The 20,776-nt window shown below is 41.8% G+C and overlaps 1 long non-coding RNA gene across 1 annotated transcript in view; it reads right to left on the bottom strand.

Annotated features, from left to right (window-relative positions):
* LOC123640656 overlaps positions 1-20,776 on the bottom strand; it is a 64,132-nt gene that overhangs the window by 6,018 nt on the left and 37,338 nt on the right. Inside the window, exons 2-3 of the long non-coding RNA XR_006736012.1 lie at positions 18,764-18,826; positions 16,561-16,629 (exon numbers count right to left, since the gene is read on the bottom strand). This is a non-coding gene — a long non-coding RNA (uncharacterized LOC123640656). The remainder of the gene's footprint in view (positions 1-16,560; positions 16,630-18,763; positions 18,827-20,776) is intronic.

Here is a 20,776-nt window from a genome sequence, read left to right as displayed (position 1 = left end):
TGTTTTGCCATTTCTCATCTATATTTATATCCGTATCTATCTATCTGCTAAAAGCCTCAAAAAATGGAAATGGTCTGAATATTTCAACCTCTGAGGAGCCTATGGTAAGGGACACCGACGTGCACTCCTCCCCCACCCCTACAAGCAGAATCAGAGGACACACAGTTTTTTTTCCCCACTTAGCAAAATGTAAACGTATATCTTTCCATATTTATAAAAATAGATCTATATCATACTAGTTAATGGCCTTATGGTTTTCATTGTGTCAATATGCCAGAATTATTTAACTGAATTCCTATTGCTAATTACTCAAGTCCTTTCAAATTTATCAGTGCTGTAAAACCTACAGTATTTAGTACCCTATTGGCTCATCTTAGTACATTTATCCAACTATTTGCTTAGGGTAAATTCCTAGGGGTGGGATTTCTAAGTCACAGACTTTTAAAAAAGGCTTTTCTACATGTTTCCACATTTTCTTCCAGGAAGGTTGTACCAATTTACATTCCCACCCAAAGAGCATGCCTGTGCCAGCTTCCCCAAACCCTCATCAGTACTAGATAACGTCACTCTTCTTGATCATTCCCATTCTGACATCTGGTTCTCCTTCTGAAGCCTGAACTCCAGTCCCAGTAGCTTTTTTGAGGTTAAGCAGACATGGCACCTTGTTATGTAAAGAGCTGGCTTCCCACTTGAAGGGAGTAAATCAGCTTTCTTCATATGCCAGTGAAATGTTTTCCTGGTCTTCAAGGTTGAACTAAACTTTCCTTTAAATATGTGCTTGCATTTCTGAGTTTAACTGGCAAGGATAGATCAAACTTATTTCAAAGCTCAGTAAAATGAATGGCTAAGTGAAGGATCATTGGTGGTCGGGGCTCACCTGAACTGGAAAATCATTGTCAGGACACCACTGAATTCCACCCAGGTCACCATCCCTCTGACTTATCTTAGAATTCAAGCTAAACAAATTATTCATGCTCTTTTAAAAAATCTATTTTTTTCAATCATACTATGTTTTAGGCATTTAAAAATTTTTGTTACTGATGAATCATCTCACTTATATCTAATAATATTAACATTTTGTATTTGCTTCCTCAATTTTTTTTTACTAAAGTAGTTGTAAAATAGTTACAGAAATTATGGCACTTGACCTCCTAGGAATAATTTAATCATATAATTTATGTTTTTTCATTTCTGAATATCCTTGATGTTAACTTCTACAAATACAGACACACAAACACACATAAAATCCGAATATTTTTTTTCCTGCCAAGAATCATTTGTCCTCCCAAGGATTAAAATTCTGTCCCTTATTAAAAAAATGTTGAGAAGTAGAGCTCTTAGCTTTGTCCTGCCAGCTGTGGAGATGGAGAAGCAGTTTATTAGCTCAGACTCACCCTTGCGTCAGTCAAGGACAAAGTCCAGTCTCGAGACTGTACGAATCCTCATGTGACACAGGTGTCTCTTTTTAGCCTGATTTTTGGAAATAAATTGCAAATACTACTCAACCTACTTCCATATTTTATGGAGTTATTTTAAAATGATAAAGTTGCAAAGGTGACTTTGCCCATCTCCTTGTTCTTCTGGGGTAAGTTTGCTGGATGGCTTGTAGGGCCTGTCAATCAGGAGATCCTGACTGCCTCACCCCGCAGAGGAAGTAGGGAAAGAGGGGCTGGCTGCAAGCAATGACTGAAGGACAATAAACATGTAAGTTGATATTAAATGCACAAGATTATTTCCTATAAACATCCAGGATTTCAGAGTAGGGAGCATAAGGTAAGAGTTCTGACTTTCAAAGTAGACAAAAATGAGTCCAAACCCCAACTAGCTCTGCCACATTCTGAGTTACCTTGACCACATTATTTTTCTTCTCCTAAGCCTCGATATTAGGGTTTATCTTATGATCATTTTTAAGGATTTGATGAGCTAATGTATATAAAGCTCTTAGTACAGCACTTGTTGGATACACTACTCAATAATGAGAGTTGTTATTGCTATTAATTGAAACATGGGAATCACCTTCCCTTTTTTGACATTACTCAATATACTATACTTCAAGGCAGCCATAGGTAAACTGCAGCCTATGGATCAAATACAGTCCAATGCCTGATTTTGTATAGCCTATGGTTTTTACATTTATAAATGGTCGAAAGATCAAAGAAGAATAATATTTTGTATGCAAGTGACATAAAATATGCAAGTGACATAAAATTCAAATTTCAGTGTCCATAAATAACATTCTGTTGGAACACAGCCATGCTCATTATTTACGTATTGATGATGGTTGTTTTTGTGCTACAAAGGCAGCATTGAATAGTAGCAACAGTGACCAGATGGCCTGCAAAGCCAAAAATATTAACTATCTGGCCCTTTACAGAAGGTTTGAAGACTCCTGTTTTAGGGAGTTGTTCAGCATGGTGCAAACATGAGGTGCCCTTTCCTTGCTCAGGATCAGAGACAGTGCTGTTCTCTGTCCCCTTCCATATGCTTTGTCTAGTTTTTGCTAAAGGAATAATTTGGTTAAGCTGTTCCCTGCAATACAGAAGGATCATCCTTGACAATGGGGTTCTAGTTAATGCTTAATAACAAGGTTTATGGAAGAAAAAGAAGCTCTGATGTGTAATGTTGGCTGATTTCTGTGTTTTGAATATTTCTGCCATGATTAATTTCAAGCTTACCAACATGACGTCACCTAGCTAGAAAAATTCTTATGACTTTAACTATTGCTACTTGTGACCATGCCAGCCAGCTCCAGCACACTATTGCCCTTGACCTCTACTGTTAGCCCCACCATTGCTTTGCTTACTAGAGCTTTTGGGGACATGTCTGTACTATCCAGGGGGAGTAACTGGTTACTGAGTCACCAAAGAGTGGGGTATGATTTAAATTTCTGTGAGGTGCTTATCTCAGAATACATTTTTTTCAGAAATATTCATCACATATGAGAGATTTAACTCAGAGGAAAGCTGACACACATGGGAAGGAGCAGTGAGCAAAAAAGTTTGAGCAATATGGTAAAAGATCTGGTATAGTTTTTGATTGAAAGATGCCACAGATCCTACAGATTTATCCCCATCTTACCCTTGTCCCCCTAATGCTGGTCCTTTTCTGAGCATGGCTAAGACAGTGAGCCACAAGAATATCTCAAGGCAGAAGTTCTAGCCAGGGAGAATAGCAAGTGCAAAGGTCCTGGGGCAGTCACCTCTTTCTTCACTCCTTCCTCTGTGCTTCATATGGGCCCTGACCATTCAACACTGGTTTTAAATTTGGGAAGTATTGGGTTGATTGTTTACATGTTGGTTAGACTGGTGAGTTCCTAGCAGCTAGAACTCTCTTATTTGTCTTTGCACCTCCCGTGCCTAGCACAGTACTAGTCACATAGTAAGTGTGCAATAAGCAGGACATACAACATACAACACCTGATTAGTCTAATTTCCTCACCATGCCTCCTATGTGTGTTCTTTCTAGCAATTTGTTTAGAGATTCTGAGAAAGAATCTTGTCTCCATGAAGCAAGCATTTCCAGCGTCCCACCAAGTCCTTTTGCAGCTGACATCCTTTCTCTCTTCATTTTTACATGTTGGAACTGACTTTTCCCCTTCATATATCCTGGGGAAAAGTTTGAAAGTTAAGACACAGAAGTATAGCAGGGTTTTTAAACAAGTGTTGCCAGCAGAGTGCACAGAGCTTTAGAAGAGGAACAGCTGTGCTTTCCCACATTCAAATCAAGCTAGAGGAGGGAGAGGGGGGAAAAGAGACAGACTGTAGTTCCCCCCATTTGACCAGTGTCTAAAAATTAAAGAAAATCAACCCTGGTCGTTGAAAATCTTCTGAAGAGTGTTCATTTAGTCTTCTTTCCTTTCTTCTCCAAATCAATTGTTAATCAGGCTCACATTCATTCCTCTCTCTTCCTTCCTCCCTGCTTCTCCCTGCCCCTCAATTCACCAATTTTGTGGTCCATGACTTGATACAGAGCCAGGTGGTCTTGCATCTGCATGATGTGGAGTCAATTCTGGGCTGTTTTCCCAAGGTGATCAGGCTATTCAAGACCAGCCATAGTAAGAACCTATTTTGGGCGGGAAACATATTGACTCATAAAGTGTTATTTTTATATTCCTTGTTTTTCTGACTGTAACCATATTCCAGAAACATACTTGGATTGAAGCTTAAACATGGTGCACAAAAGCCCACGGAGTGCTTCGAACACAGTGTAATTTTAGGTCAGACCACCAGTCACTATAACAAGCAAGGAAATTTTCCACTGTGAGTTCCCATTCCTTCTCAGTTTGAGAGGAAAGCAAACTTCTGATTTGCCTGCGGTTTGTGTGCTAGGTTATTTCGCTCAGAAAACTGGAAGGCTTTGCTAGGTGAGGGAGGTAAGCACTTGGTTAAAACAGGCAGACTAAACCAAACCTAGGATTTATTTCTTTGGGGCCAATTTCCAATTATTGCTTTCTCAATGACCCTTGAATAAGAGTCCACACAGGGCCAGGAAATGCCTTTCTTCTTATTTCCCTTTCCTAACATGCATGTGTGTGTGTGTGTGTGTGTGTGTGTGTGTGTGTACATGCACGTGTGCATGCACATGCATCACCAATGCTGATACCATAGAGCAAGGGACAAAGAATGCCTGCAGCCCTATAGATCCATCCAAGGGTTACCTTGCATTCACCATAATTCAGTGTAGATACCTTATTTCATCAACTCTAAGATATATTTTTTCCACATTTTAATATCTAATATCAGGATGAGCCTCATAATCTATAACATGCCATAGTCTAACTGGTAGTGATTTTTTGTTTTCTTAGAGGTACACAAAATTAATGATGTGTGTGTGACAATCAATGGTCTTAGATCCAGTGACAGGTGATATCAGACTTGGATATTTTATATGTGCCTACAGCTGGAAAGGCAGAGAACACTTGTCAAAGTCTTCAAAGGTCAAAAAGTCAAGGTATTGCTCTATGAAAGCCCGTCTGTGTCACCTCCAGTATTGGTGTCTAAATGTTCTTCTGTGCCTCTGTATGTTATATAGCTAACATTTATTATATTCTTACTACAGCCAGACAATATTCTAAGCACTTTACACATCTAGGTGCTATTACCCTGTTTCAATCAGGGTCCAGTCTGGAGACAGAAACCACACTAGTTATTTGAACAGAGAACATTGAATAGAAAGAATTGGTAACTAGGTAGGGAGTTGATAACTAGGTCACTAAAAGGGTAAAAAGAGGACTCTCAGGTATCAAAGAGGCAGCAGCTGTAGGAAGCATCTACCACTGCTATGGCTGGGGGAACAAAAGGAAGAGGCTGGAGTTATTAAAACTTAGAAATGTGGAGGAAGGGAGCTCCAGTGCCGGACCTCGGACCTCGGCTGGGGCCGGTGTCTCTGAGGGAGGCACGGTGAAGCTGGCTCTGCAGTGTCGGAAAAACTATAAATCTGGTTCAGTTGCTGCTACAGAAAAGAAATGTTGCTGCTGTGGTGTAGAAGCTTTTTGGAAATGAGGCTTTCAGGAACAGGAAGCAGATAGGGAAAAACAAGTCTCTTCCTTCTTAGCCTTTCCGTCTCCCTCTAGGACCTGTATTGGCAGGGCTGGGTAGCCACTGGCAAAGCTGAACTATGGTCTGCAGAGTTGCCCAATTATCACAAAGCAGAGAACAGAAGAAGAGTGGTTTGGAGATAAGAGAAAAATAGCTAAATATCTGGAACATACCCTTATTTTTACATATGAAGAAACTGAGATATAAAAATCATAAAAGTGGTGAGTGCATTACCCAAGATCACATGGATCTGAAGACACAAAGCCAAGATCTCAACCCAGGTCCACCTGATTCCATACTCTATACAATTAATAATACACAGACTTCTTTCCTATCTGTTGTCCTTTATGTGTTTCTTATCTATTTCATTGATTCAGCCGATAGCTATTTCTTGAGTGTCTACTCTGTGTCAGGCACTGTGCTTGCTCTGGGGAAAATAACAGCAAAATAGACATTGTGTTTGTCCTCAGAGACTGACAATCCATCTCTATCTATTTCTCTAGAATAGTATTTTACTTTTCTGTGGGTAGTACTTTGTTTTTGTGTGGCCCACTCCTCCCTCCAACCCCTGCTCTGAATTTCTTTCTCTCTCTCTCTCTCTTTTTTTTTTAAGAGGCAGGGTCTCACTATGTTGCCCAGACTGGTCTCAAACTCCTGGCCTCAAGTGATCCTCCCACCTCAGCCTCCCAAGTAGCTGGAATTATAGGTGTGAGTCACCATGCCTAGCTTTCTTTTTTTGTCAGTGTGTCTCAACTGCAGTTGTGTATTTCTCTCTTTCAGTTATTTCATGTCTGCCCATCTCTGCTTGCTATCTCACTCTCTTCATAACTTTTAATCTCCCTTGGTCCTTTTCTCCTCTCATGTTACCTAGTTTTAAGTTTTCATATTTTTCTCAATTGGCCAAAATGTAAAACTAAGTCAAGGTTCTGTTTATGTTTCCTTTTTTGACAAGTTTCACAACCTGTGTTCTTAAAATTTTATGTGTGAATGAATTAAATAGTTCATAGTTCTCTGTCTTAAAGTGTAGACAAATAAAATCTAATTCATTAGGATTTTGCTTATTGGCCTCTGATTTTCCTATGTGGTTAGCTTCTCCAAGGGAATCAGTCATTAAGAGACAAAAGCAATACACTGAAGGAAGCACAGTATTTGTAACAGTTCTTCCATGTAGGATTTACAACACACCAGTTGTAAATAACAAATTCCTTTCTGTTTAAAGAGTGACCGAATGTGTAGTGATTAAGGCTGGGGAACCAGCCTACCTTGAGTTTGCACCCCAGGTCTTCCATTTTCTAGCTGGGTAGCATCAGGCAATTTGCTCCTTCTCTATGCTTTGCTTTTCCTCATCTTCCAAATTAGAACAATAATATTAGCATCAACCTCATTGGCTTTTTGGGAGGATTAAGTGAATTAATACACAAAGGCATTCAGAAAAGTGTATCGCTTGTAAGAGTTGTAATTAACTATCATTATTATTCATAACAGAAATTATATCATGGAAACAATGGTCTTCACTCCCAAAATGTTTTCATTCTGTTTTCCTATATTCTAGATTACTGTTCTCTAGACTTGTTGAGTTATGAGGTCTCCTTTCTGTGGATCTCTGTTCACCTAAGTGCTGATGAAATACATAATGTCTAAATAATACCGAGTTTGTCACTTCTTCCTTGTTGTATGTGACAGAAAACCAACTCAGTTCTGCTTAACCAAAAAGGGTTATATAACTTAGAAGTCTGGGAGTAGAACTGGCAGCCATGAGTAGATTCAGGGCCTCCAATAAGATCACCAGGGGGGTTGCCCCCATGTCAGCCTCTCACCTTGGTTTTTACTCATTGGCTTCATTCTCTCCTACTGCTATCAAGTGTCCTCCGGATAGTGAGCATGGTGTCATCTGGCACCCATGATTTTCATCTTTACAAGTACCCTGGGGAGTCACACTCAAAAGCAGTGCTCTTATTGAGAGTCTATGAGTGTCTCAAGCCAAGTCTCTTCCCTTCTGGATAACTCTCTATCCCCCAGATATTGGGGCAGCCTTGGTCTCTTCTGTTTATCTGAAATGTTAATTCCAGCATCACCAAAGCCCACATAGCAAATCCACTGTCTCCTTCACCATTTCTTTCAGGAAACTTAGGGGTACCATCATACACACAGGACTGCTGGTGGCCAGTCATGGTAATCTAGTAATTTCAAGATTGGCTTATGTAGTAGGCCTTCACCATGAACCGTCCACACAATACTGATACTACACCTGCCTAGTAACTGACTGCATTTTGAAGAAGGTTCCAAGTGGCGGCACTGGACAGGAAAGAAGTGTAGAGAGATAAGAAAATTGCTACACATTGGGGAATTCTTTGTCAATTCAAATTTTAGTATCAGAAACATCATATCCCATTTCTGCCCATTTCTTTTCTCTTCTTATGTCTTATGTCTGCCATTCTGCCTTTTCTATGAGCTCTTTTCCAGTTAAACAGATGATGGACCTCTAATGAACATATTTTCCTTGCAACAGCCAAGCTCAAGTAAAAAAAAAAAAAAGAACATATTTTCCCTTAGTCACTGAGTTAAGTAATATGAAAAATTAAATGCCCCAGGTTTCTAAAACTCTATAGAGAATTGTGACGTGCTTAAATAGTCTCAATGATTTATTTTAAAAAGCAGTTATTAATGGGCAAGAGTTAGGACCTAAGTGTCTAGTCACACAGTTCTTAGTTCTCAGAAGCATCCAAAAAAGTAAATGAACAAGACACAATTACGTTTCTAATCCTAAAGAGCTGCTTGGACTCAGAGGGCGTCTCCCTTGGGGGCACATTAGATTTTCCTGTTCTCTCTTCTCATCAGGGCCTTCATTGACACAGTCTGTTCTCAAGCCCTGAGCAATAGTCCGGCAGCTCCCTCAGCTGCCGTGCGCAGAGTTCTGGCAAAGGAGAGAGGGTGGATTTGCTGGGAAGGATGAGGTTGAATTCCTCAGAGTTGGGCCAAGAGCTGAGAAACAGGGAGGAGCCCAAGGAGCTTGCTAACACCCCAATTTCTCCAGGGGGCACTCTGAGAGCTGAGGGAAGGACAGTAAAGCCACTCAGAGGGGTGGCTGAGCTGGGGGACACCAGAGAGGCTGCAGTACCTGATCCTTGAAAGGTTGGAGGCCTCGGATGCCAGAGGCAGGGAGTGCTGCGTAGGGACTCCAGCCAAAGCAGTTAGGAACTGTGCGGCCAGGACAGCTTTTTTCCGAGCTCAGCTTGGAAAAGTTAGGCATCACCAAGGACTTCATGGTGGCTGCCCTGGGAATCCAGTCAGATGCTCCAACCGAGGGCCTCTGCGAAGCTGTTTTGATGAAGTGCTGCAGGCCATGTGTTAGCCTTCTGTGCCTGTTCCCCCAGTGAGTCCCCAGTGCCAATTTCCTGTGACAGTGAAGGCTGACAAAAGCTGCTTGTGCCCAGAATGTCACTCCTCAGGAGGTGGGCAGGCTGGGAGCCAGTGGTGTGGGAAGAGGGCCGCGGGGCCGACACTCTGTGTCTGACTCACCTCTGCCACGCACCTGCTGCAGCACGTCAGGGCAGGGCAAAAAGGACAGCTCTCTTCACTTCTCAGGGGGATTGAGAAGGTGCCCGAGGAAAGTCGTGTTTTATTTCTGACCAAAACTTGGTTGATGGCCAGGAAAGTAATTTATTTTATTTTATTTTTTTGGTGGGATCTTTTGGGAAGGAAGAAATACAAAGTGTTCTAATTCATCTGCTTTAAAATTAAAAGCAGGGATTATATGAATGTTGAGCAAAAACAATAATCAGTGAAAAACGCATATAGCTATTCCTCGTCTATTAAATTTTAGACAGAGATGAGATGTCCAAAAAACCAAATTTACATGCCCCGTGACCTTTTTTTTAACTTTAAAATACATTATATATTTTTCTGCCTTCGTAACCATGGTATATGGAGTACAATCCAATCACCTTTTGATGAGTCAGCACTGTACTTATAAACATCAATTACAGCAAATATCTCCAGATTCTTACGCTTTTTCTGGTTTTCTTTCCCTTGTCTCTGCTAGGTTTTCATTATTGCTGCTATAAATGGTCTCTTCGAGAAGCAGACTACATTCCCTCCCTTTTTGTTCTTGTTGTTCTTACTGTAAGCAGGAAAACAGGTGAGCTTATTAGAACTCTATCTAAAATAAAGGGTGAGCAGCATGGCTGCTGGAGTCCTCAGACCCTGACTTCCAGATATAGGCACAGAGACTCAAATAAGCACACATAAACATATTTTTTAAAAAGGAATTTAGCTTAATGCATTAAATATTTATGGACTTCCTTCTATATGCCAGGCTCTAGGCTAGACACTCGAGGTCAAAGAGAAATAAATCCCCGTGTCCCTCCTGGATACATAAACAGACAGTTCATGGGCATGATGGTCCCTAATAATCATGGTCCCTGACAAGGTATTTAAATGTTATAAATAATCTCCAAAGAAGTGCTACTGAACTACCAAAGTGGGGCTCTAGCCAGATCTGAGCAAGAGTTCTCCCTCAGATGGAGTCTCAGAAGGTTATATTTATACTTAAATCTCAGAATAAATGGAGATTTATTAAGCAAATCAATACCATAAGGCAGTTAAAATGTTGACTAAAAAAAAAAGCATTTTGCAAAAACAAAAAACATCCACAGTATGAATGCATTCATGTAAATTCTAAAAACACACCACCAATACTATATATATTTAGTGGAGCACATAAAGCAAAAGTATTTAAAATACAAGTGGGAAGGAGACAGAGCAAATTTAGAAGAGGGGTGATCTCTGGGAAAGAGGCAGGGGAATAGAATTAGGAAGAGATTTCAAAGGATCTACTCTATCAATAGTCTCTATTTCCTTATTAAGAACAGAAATGAAGTAAACATGCAAAAATGTTTAACAATCACTGGATCCAGGTGGTGTAAATAAGGATGCTCGCTTTATTCTTTTCCTTACTGTTCAAAATGTTTCATAATAAAATAGGAAGCTAAGAGGAAAAAAAAATCCAAATCCTTTCTATTCAAATATAAGACGGTTCTCCTTCCAATACCAGGGACCTGGAACCTGTCCATGTTTTACGCAGCTGAGCTGTGGCTGTGCTGTGGGAAGCATTGATATTTACATGTGTCTGGCTTTGCAGTGGGTTTATTTACGCCTAGACCGTCTCTTCTATCTCACTGGATGTAAACTCTTCAAAAGCAGGAAGCAGAACAATTTTGCACACAGTGGACAGGCTCTTTCAAAGCAGGATAGTTTAAAGTTCCCTTTGTGTCCCCAGAACTAGCAATGTCTTGATCACAATTGGAGTTCAGTAAAGATTTGTTGGATGAGTGAATTTAAGCTGACTTCCCTTGAGCTCCACTGCCAGAGGGTCCAGGCTGAGCACTGGCCTCACGGAGCTCATACATAGAGGGGAGACAGACACAGATGCCTAACTGGCTGGACAAGAGGATAACCTACGATGGCAGGTGTGCAGCCCAGGTGACTAATTCTGATCAGGGTGGCTGGGGGAAGGATAATGTGATTAAATTTTCCTCATATTGATGTCCCTGTTTGGGGTAAGAGATTGTTCTCCCTGGAAACTTGGTTAAAATATGAATCTCTTGACATTTTGAATAGATCATCTAAGAAAGAACACTGGAATTCAACAGCAAAGTGACAGAAAGACTTAAGGCGAGGAAGCGAAGGAAGTGAGGCAGCCTGCTTGGGCAGGATCAGCTGGGATCCTGGAGAGGTGGGGAAAGGATAAGTGAGTGACTCCTAGAAGTCCACATTCCCACCATGGACTCCTGCAATCCTAGCCACAGGAGAGCCCCTCGACCCTGGTGGGCTCTGAGACTAACATAAGAAACTGCTTGGAGACTGCATGACAGCACATCTCTAAAGAGTCAACTCACGCTGGGTCCCACACACCCCTTGAGCCTAAGCAGCTATAGCACAGCACCATTTTGAGAGCCCAGTCCCCACCAAACCGCTTCCTGTCCTGAGGCACAACAGCCCCTGCATCTTCACATCTCTGGAGTCCCGCTGAAAACCTCTGCATGCAGCCACCACCACTGCTGGCTGCTGCCAGGGCCAATATTTGAGCCGTTGACAATGTCCCCACTGTGCCCAGCAGCAAGGCCACTGTGCATTTTCATGCACCTTAAGGACAGACTCCACCACCCACAACTACTGCCCCTGCTGGCTGCTCGGGCATTAGCAGTGACCCTGCCACCCCCAGCAATGGGGCTGCCACACATTTATAAGCACCCTGATAGGCTCCCCCACCTACAGCCATCACCTGGGGCTAAAGCACACACTCCCTAGCTCCCTGCCTACAGCTGCTCCCACTGGAAACAACCCCAACCTTCCTGCCAGCAGGGCTGCTGGGGATGTGGGGATCTCACCACCCCTGCCTACCATAGCCAGTACCAGCTTGCACCACTGGGTTCCTGAAGACAGGCCCACTTGGCCTGGCTCCGCTTTCCCCCAGTGCCCGAGCATGCCATCAGTGGCCTAGGGATTGCCCTGCCCCATCCCCTACTAGTGGCACCTGAGCACTCCTCCCAGGGGCCTGAGGATGAGCCTACTCAACATGCTGCTACCACCACAGCACCCACTGGCATGCACCACCTGTAGGCTTGGAGACTGTCCTGCCCAGCCTGTTGCAGCCACTGTCAGCACCAGCACAGACCACCTGGGAGCCTGAAGGTTGTCCTATCACTGCTACTGCCATCTCCCATGCTGTGCTCTTTGCCCAAGGGCCTGAGGACCCACACACCCACCTGACCCACTGCTGCCACTACTGGCACTTGAGCAAGCCACCTGGAGAGCCAAGAATTGGCCTGTCTAAACCCACTACTACTAACACCAATTCCAGTGTACATCATCCTGGGGCTGAAGGACAGGCACACTCAGTCCACTGCTGCCCGCCACTGGGGCCCAAGGACTGGCCCAAGTGGCATCCTCATCCCCAGTAAAACTTCACCACAATCTCCACTAACAACTGCACCCTAAGCTACTGAAGAAATCACAGACACCACTGATCCTGTTTACATCTGAAGAAATTATACAGAGACTCCACTAGTGCACGCACCCAGAATCAAAGCCAAAGTGCCGTGCCCAACCAACACCACAGATACATCTTCAGGAAAAAGTCCTTCCTTATGGAAGCAAATTTGACAAATTGGAAGAAGCCACTATTACACCCAAAGCACAGATATCAATGTAAAGACATAGAAATACAAAAAAAAGTAACAAAATATGTCATCTTCAAAGGAACTCAATAATTCTACAGCAATAGAAAAAGAAATTTATAAAATTCCAGAAAAAGAATTCAAAATAATGATATTAAAGAAGCTGAGCAAGATAAAAGAGAACATATATAAAAAATAGGAAGAAATCATAAAAATAATTCAGGCTATGAATGATAAATTTACCAAAGAAATAGATACCATAAGAAAATAACCAAGCAGGAATCTTGGCTCTGAAGAATTCATTGAATGAAACATAAAATATATTTCAAAGCTTCAACAATAGACTAGATCATGAAGAAGTAATTTCAGAACTTGAAGACAGGTCTTTTGAAATCACCCAATCCGACAAAAACAAAGAAAAAAGAATGAGCAAAGCCTATGTGACATAAGGAATGTCAAAAAGTGATCAAATATCTTAATTTTCAGTATCCCAGAAGGTGAATTTTCCAAGGAAGCCTCTTGGTTTCTGCATTGTCCCCAGTGAGGGAGGCTGCTGTCAAGTCGGCACTGGGACCTGCCTGTGCCTCTCTGTGGCTGTTAGGCTCAGCTTGAATGTCTTAATGTGCCCCCCGTTTTTCATAGCTCCTTCTGACATGGCCTGCTTTATGGCTGCCTTGTGCATGCAGTGGGTAATAACAGCTTTGTTGATGTGAGCTAGAGAGGAATTACAACGCTGCTCACACTTCATGGAACACCTCACACACACCCTGAATCCTTCCTTCCCTTCTTTTACCTTATTCTTTAAGACTTGGACTATTGTGTCAGCACCTCAAGGAAGTCTCTGTGGTGCCCCCTGTTCTTCCTGGGGTGGGTTAGGAGGACCCTTTGCAGGGCTCCTCGTAAAACCTCTTTGTGTTGCTATCTTTCCATTTACAACACTATGTGGTATTCATCTGTTTGCGTATCTGCTTGTCCAGTCCACTGAGAGCGGTGGGGCTCTTCTTTGCCTTGTCTAGGCTATATTCATACGCAGGTGGTGTGATAATGAGCTGGAGACTCCAGTTCTCTGTTTGCTACACCCTAGCTCACTGATTTTCTTTTTTCTGTTTGCTTTGTTATATTGAGTACATAAGCAATACTTGAAGCATTCTCCTTGTAAAAACTCAGGCAGAAATATACAGAGTGAAAGGCACAAGTCCACACGTATTTCCCCCACCCCATCCTCTAATCCCACTCCCCTGCCAGAGGCTGCTGCTGTTATTAAATTTGTCTTCTCTCAGAAGTTCTCTATGCATTTACAAACATATGTACATGAAGAAATATGGCATTTTGTTTTGTGATTCTGCATTTTGTTTTTATTGCATAATAATGTTTTGGACATCCCATGTCAGTGTGTATAACATATTACTTTCTTTTTAATTGCTACATAGCAATTTATAGAGACCAAGTCATGGACTAGTATTGTTTTAAACAAAAAAGGAACATATTAAATTATGTTAGCCGGTCCACAGACTTTGTGGGAGGGCAGGAGAACTGGAGCCTGAAGCCACGCAGCCAGGAACAATGGGCAACTGCACAATTTGTGTGTATGTTTGGGGTGGAGGGTGGACAGGTGGAAGGGCTCTCTGTAGTGAAGACCCCCCTGTCACTGCTTCCCACTCCCAGTGGGGCTGAACTCACAGAGTTTCTCCACTGTCACACCGAAGAATGCAGTTGTCTGTGGCCCACACTTGCTAGAAAATTGCTTTCCCCCCAGCGACCTTCTTCTCTGGCTTTATTGTCACCATCATGGTCACCTTTCTATCCTCAAGGGGACAAAGCAATAGAGTAATCTTAGAATGAAGATTAAATCTTGGGTTGCCTAAATGAGCCATGGAAATGTAGTGATATATTAGCAATAACCAGTTAACCATTAAATGGAAAAATAGATCTCATACACAGTGGCAACAAAAACTATGAAATAAGTAGGAATAGACCACTTAATTTAATTAGAATACTGGCTTCTGGTATCCAGGTCCCATATGGAGGCAGAGAGAGGTAGAGTCAGTGACAGCAGTTTGTCGTCCTTTGTTGTTGTGCCAGGGAAGGTGAAATGCAATTCCACTTCAGCACCTCTTACAGGCACTAAAATTCATTGACAGAATCGTAATTAAAATGACAGGTGTGCTCTTGAATTAATGAAGTGCTCTCTTTTATGGAGGATGTACTGCAATATAGGGCTTATTTTACTGTCTAACTACTCATGCTGAACATCCCTCTAACCTCCACCCCACTAAAACACACACACACACACACACACACACACACACACACAGATACAGACATATGGCTCCACCAACATGACAGTATGAACAAAAGCTCAGTTTTAAGAAGCATTTTTGATGACTTTCTATTATATTACATTTACAGTGATCATATTTTCTGAATCCAAACTCAACTCATGCTTCAAATAAAAAAATTTGAGGAATTTTCTTTTGGTTTCTTTGGTCCTCCTCTCCTCAAATTATTGAATTCAGTAATTTGGTGAAGAGGATTTGTTTTGAGTGTATTTTGCTGTGATATACATACAGTTGAGTCACATCCACTTTAAAAACAGCTGTTTCGATCTGGATGTGGACCTTTGGCAGGTATTTGGGCTCTCCTAGTCTCTTGGAGACTAAGAAAATGCGGAAAAGATTGGGAGGGGGGTGGAGAATGAGAGAGTTGAGTGATTTAATATACGAGACAACATTTTGTGAGGGAGTGGACTAAGCTATCAAAATACAAGTTATTTCTCTTCAGGCTGAGCTCCTGAAGGTCTGGAAAATTGTTTTATTGTTATTGCATCCAGTGTTCTCCTCACTGCCTCACCCGGCCCCCGCGGAGAGGCGAAGCTCCATACCAACAGCCACAGAGCAGCAGATGATATTTATCAAAAACTGTATGTGGCACTGGGCTAGGTATATGCACTATCTCACTTTAAGCCTGAAAATTGTTTTGTGTGTAGGTATTATTAAAATCTGTATTTTATAGATTAAGAAAATAATGGTTTATTTATTAAATTAAAATGCCAAACACACAGAGAAACACCCATCTCCTCCAAAGAGAGTCTTTCTACTGATGCCTGAAATTGCACAATTAGAGTTTTCGCTTCTTAAGATGCAAAGGCTTTGGGATGGGAAAGGAGCAGTTGTGCCTCCTCAGTGCAGACAGGCTTATCAGATCTTCTGACAGCAGGTTTGATAAGACCGAAGACAGAGACGTAAGACGCTAAAGAGGCCCTCACAGTGAGGAAGAGAGATTGCCTCTGAGGAAATTTGGGGGTTGGTAGATAAAGAAAAGGATTTTTTTCAGAGCTCCTTGATCACATAACCAAACCCATTAGCAGAAACAAGATGGGAGAATGGGAAGGGGTCCAGAAAGTGGGCTGGGCTAGGCAGAGAGGCCAGCTGTTGTGACATCCTGTGGAACAGAGATAAGAAGCAGAAGGCACAACAGGGACAGAGAAACAGCTGCCATACAAGCCTGTAGACACACCACATGCACACGACTGTGTACCCGTCTCTGCGGCACAGGCCCAGCCATAGACCAGAGGACTCCTTCCCTCAGCTTGTTAGGTACCTAGGCCTCATTTCCAGCCCACAGAAAAATATTTTTTTCCTTGATTCCAACTACTTTTCCATTACCTGTCACATAACCAGCCTGAAAACAGGTTTGAAGGGGCAGGCAAGTTCCATAGTTTTATTCACTCATATACTAGGCCTCCCACAGGCAGCTGATTTGCCTAAGGAGGGAAGCACAGTTAGAACAAGTTCCTGCAAGAATAACAGTGAGGAGGAGCAGGCTCACCTTGTTCAACACATTACCTGCAAGACCAGGTGGATGGGAGGAGTTCCTCTCTGGCCCAAGCTTCTCACGAAAAAGTCCTCCATTCCCTATTAAGGTTATATATTTAATCTGAAGGCTATAGTGTCTGAAAGAAGGGTCTACTCATACTTTAAGCTGAGAAAACTACATCATAGATATTAATTTTTTAAAAACAGAAACCAAGAAGTTTCTTGTAAAGAACACAATTATGTTGTCCCATTTCTGATATTAAAATAATTAATTTGTTAAATATCAACATCAAAATATGCCACACTATTAAAAATCCTGTTTTGGCATTTTTTCATTTTTTATAAAAAGAGCCTCTGAGAAGGCTAGCACATACATTGCCTGACTTCACTTTCCACTTTAAAATTAAGAAAACAAAGAGACTGGCTATTTGCTTGTTTACTGTTCTTATCACTTAATGTTTAATAGCTCTTCTTTCAAGTTCAACTATTATTATTTTTCTTTTCCCACCTACAGCTGTCCCAGGCCATTTTCACAACCCACATAGTCCAGCTGGGTTCCTACTCGTTACCTAGAATGTGTATATTAACTTTGTAATACTCCCCCAAATTTGGGGGGCATAGACTTTCTCAGGGGCCTAGATTTTTCACCCTAGCTTTTCACTCCACAAACAACCCGGGGTTCTAGTTTTCTCTCCCTCTGCCTCTTTTCTGGAAGCCACACTAGCCCTCCTCCTCTAGAGGCTAGAGTCTAGGTATAGGTGAGAAAGTTATTTAACTTTTCTTTTACTGCTAGTTTTGCCAGTTGAATAATTCCACAATGCTCCAAAGTAAAAATTCAGTCCAATATTTAGGAGCCATTATATCATTCTTCCAGGAGGAGCAACCTGAGTAAGTTGATTGGTAGCTGCTGTTACTAAACTGAGTGTGGTATACACATCCCCTCTGGAAGGCAGTTCAGGAGCCCTAGAGGAGGAAGCATGGTAGGGGTATGGAAAAGGAGTGACTAAGAGAGGGAGTTGGAACCCCAGGCTGTCCATGGAGCGAGTGCTTAGGGTGAGAGAGCCTCAAGGCCTCTACAAGATTTCACATCTCAGAAATATTTGTGGGAGTATTTAAAAAGCTAAATATCTATATTCTAATTAGCATAATGGGGTGGAGCAAGATGGCTGAATAGAAACCTGCAGCAATCTTCCCGCTGCAGCTAATTCAACAGCTGCACCTAATTCAAGAGCTATCTACTCAAGCAAGCACCTTAAGAAAAATGAAAAATTAGGTGATCAATCATACTACCTGGTTTGAACATTATATCAGTATCAAAGAAAGAGGCACTGAAGACAGAGGGCGGAAAAGGCAATCCTGAATTGTCTATGCCGTCCCTCCCCCATCCCCTGGCAGTGCCCTGCAACAACCTGGAGTGGAGGCAGAATCTGTGTGCCCAGGGGAGGGAGAGTGAAATGATTGTGGGGATTTGCATTGAAATTCAGGGCTGCCCTGACATGGGAACACAGCACAGGGCAGAATTCTGCCAGTTCCCAAGGAGGGAGCATTTTGACCAGCTCGGCCAGAGGGAAATCCTCTGCTCCAAAGCCTGAGTTGCCACTAGCACCATCACTGGCAGAAAAAGAGCAGCCTGGGGCCTGGACTAAATTTATAAGACAGTTGGGCCACAAGGTCCACAGTACTTGGGCAATTCTTGTGGTTGTGCTTCCTCAGACCCAGTAGACTTGGGGTGCATGTGACCCAGTGAGACACAGGCAGCTGTGGCTAAGCCAGTGCCTGTGTCACCCCTCCCCCAACTACAGGTAGCATGGCTCAGGGAGAGTCTTCTGTCACTTGAGGAAACGAAAGGGAAGAGCTCAGAGGACTTTGTTTTACAACTTGGGTACCAGCTCAGACACAGTGAAATAAAGTACCAAGCAGACTCCTGAGGCCCTGAATCCAGGCCTTAGTATCTGGACAGCATTTCTGGATCCACCCTGGGCCAGAAGGAAACATGCTGCCTTGAAGGGAAGGACGAAGTCCTGGCAGGATTCACCACCTGCTGACTGTGGAGCCTTTGGACTTTGAATAAACATCAAAGGTAGCCAGGCAACAGTCCCCTCTGGCTTTGGGTGAGACCAGGATGGCCTTAGGTGTGACCTGGCACTGGGTGCCCTGGGACTTCCCACATCATTCCTCCCTCAACTCTAGCAGCCCAGGACAGAAAGTGAGGGAAGAGAGTGAGAGAATTTACCTGGTAATCCAGGGAATTCACTTATGTCTTGCCCAAGCTCACCAAGGCAGTACCACCAGGAGTCTGCAAAAGACACAGCATCAATGGGCTTGGGGCACCCCAAGTGCTGATACAGCTGCAGTGACCAGAGACTTAGACTATAACACTCAGTTCCATTTGAATATCTGGAAAGCCTTCTCAAGAAGGACTGGTTCAAACAAGCCCAGACTGTGAAAATTAAAATAAATACCTAACTCTTCAATGCCCAGACATCTATAAACATCCACAAGCATCAGGGACATCCAGGAAGCCATGACCCCACCAAACAAACTAAATGAGGTACCAGTGACCTATCCTGGAGTGATGGAAATAGGTGAACTTTCAGGCAAAGAATTCGAACTAGCTGCCCTAAAGAAGCCCAATGAACTTCAAGACAACACAGAGAAGAAATTCAGAAGCCTATCAGAGAAATTTAACAAAGAGATTGAAATAATATAAAAAATCAAGCAGAAATTCTAGAGCTTATGGATTTAATTGACAAAATGAGAAATGCATCAGAGTCTCTCAACAGCAGCATTGGCTAAGTAGAAGAAAGAATTAGTGAAATTTGAAAACAGGCTATTTGAAAATACACAGCCAGAGGAGAAAAAACAAAAAAGAATAAGTAATGATGAAGCATTCCTATAAGATCCAGAAAATAGCCTCAAAAGAATAAATCCAAGAGTTATTGGCCTTAAAGAGGAGGTAGAGAGAGAGATTGGGGTAGAAAGTTTATTCAAAGAAATAATGACAAGAGAACTTTCCAAATCTAGGGAAAGATATCAATATTCAGATACAAGAATGTCCTAGAACACCAAGCAGATTTAACACAACCAAGTCTATCTCATAGCATTTAACAATCAAGCTCCCAAATGTCACAGATAGAGAAAAGGTCCTAAAAGGAAGCAAGCAAAAAGAAAAAATAACATATAAAGGAACTCCAATATATCTGGCAGTAGACTTCTTAGTGGAAACATTACAGGCCAGGAAAGAGTGGCATAATATATTCAAAGTACTGGAGGAAAAAAACCCCTTAACCCTAGAATATTATATCTTGCAAAAATATCCTTCAAACATGAAGAAAAAACAAAGACTTTTTCAGACAAACAAAAGCTGAGGGATTTCTTCAACACCAGACCTGTCCTACAAAAAATGCTAAAAGGAGTTCTCACTCTGAAAGAAAAGGATGTTAATGAACAATAAGAAATCATCTGAAGGTATATAACTCACTGGTAACAGTAAGGACACAAATACAGAATATTGCTGTAAGTGTGGTGTATAAACCACTTTTATCTTGAGTAGGAAGACTAAAAGACAAACCTATCAAAAATAGCAACTTTTTGAGAGATAGCATAAAAGGGATGGAAACAACATAAAGTTAAAAAGTGGTGGGGGGGATGGAGTTAAAGGTTAGAATTTCCGTTAGATTTCTCTTTGCTTGTTTGTTTGTAAGCAGAGTTGTCATATGTTTAAAATAATTGGTTATAAAATGTTTTTTGCAAGCCTCATGGTGACATCAAATCAAAAAACCTGTAACAGATACACAAAAAATGAAAAATAAGAAATTAAAACCCATTAGAAGAGAAAATCACTTTTAACAAAGAAAGACAGGAAGGAAGGAAGAAAGGAAGAGAGGAGCACAAAACAACCAGAAATCAAATAACAACATAGCAGTAGTAAGTCCTTACCTATCAATAATAACATTGAATGTGAATGGACTAAACCCTCCAATCAAAAGACTTAGAGTGGCTGAATGGATAAAAAAACAAGAGTCAACTACATGTTGTCTGCAAGAAATACACTTCACTTATAAAGATACAAATAGACTGAAAATAAAAAGATGGAAAAAGACATTCCTGGCAAATGGTAACCAAAAAAAGATCAGGAGTAGCTATACTTCTATCATATAAAATAGATTTCAAGACAAAAACTGTAACAAGAGACAAAGAAGGTCATTATATAATGATAAAGTGGTCAATTTAGCAAGAGGATATA

Source organism: Lemur catta, chromosome 6 (genome assembly GCF_020740605.2).
Source record: "Lemur catta isolate mLemCat1 chromosome 6, mLemCat1.pri, whole genome shotgun sequence".
Lineage (NCBI taxonomy): Eukaryota > Metazoa > Chordata > Mammalia > Primates > Lemuridae > Lemur > Lemur catta.
Note: the sequence above shows the minus strand (reverse complement) of the source record. Positions and strands in the feature narration are given on the sequence as shown.